This window comes from Nematolebias whitei, chromosome 21, assembly GCF_014905685.2.
Source record: "Nematolebias whitei isolate Nwh7 chromosome 21, NemWhi1, whole genome shotgun sequence".
NCBI classification, from domain to species: domain Eukaryota; kingdom Metazoa; phylum Chordata; class Actinopteri; order Cyprinodontiformes; family Rivulidae; genus Nematolebias; species Nematolebias whitei.
In genome coordinates, this window is record NC_056518.1 from 30,777,996 (window position 1) to 30,778,350 (window position 355).

The 355-nt window shown below is 42.8% G+C and overlaps 1 protein-coding gene across 1 annotated transcript in view; it reads right to left on the reverse strand.

Annotated features, from left to right (window-relative positions):
* LOC119427229 (rho GTPase-activating protein 5-like) overlaps positions 1–355 on the reverse strand; it is a 10,359-nt gene that overhangs the window by 1,815 nt on the left and 8,189 nt on the right. The window lies entirely within an intron of this gene.

Consider the following 355-nt stretch of genomic DNA (forward strand, 5'->3'; position numbering starts at 1 on the left):
TGTTTTTACCTGTCCAGGTGTGTGTTTTTACCTGTCCAGGTGTGTGTTTTTACCTGTCCAGGTGTGTGTTTTTATCTGTCCAGGTGTTTTTACCTGTCCAGGTGTGTGTTTTTATCGGTCCAGGTGTGTTTTTAACTGTCCAGGTGTGTTTTTAACTGTCCAGGTGTGTTTTTATCTGTCCAGGTGTTTTTACCTGTCCAGGTGTGTGTTTTTATCTGTCCAGGTGTGTGTTTTTATCTGTCCAGGTGGGTTTTACCTGTCCAGGTGTGTATTTTTGTCTGTCCAGGTGTGTGTTTTCACCTGTCCATGTGTGTGTTATTTACCTGTCCATCTGTGTGTTATTTACCTGTCCATC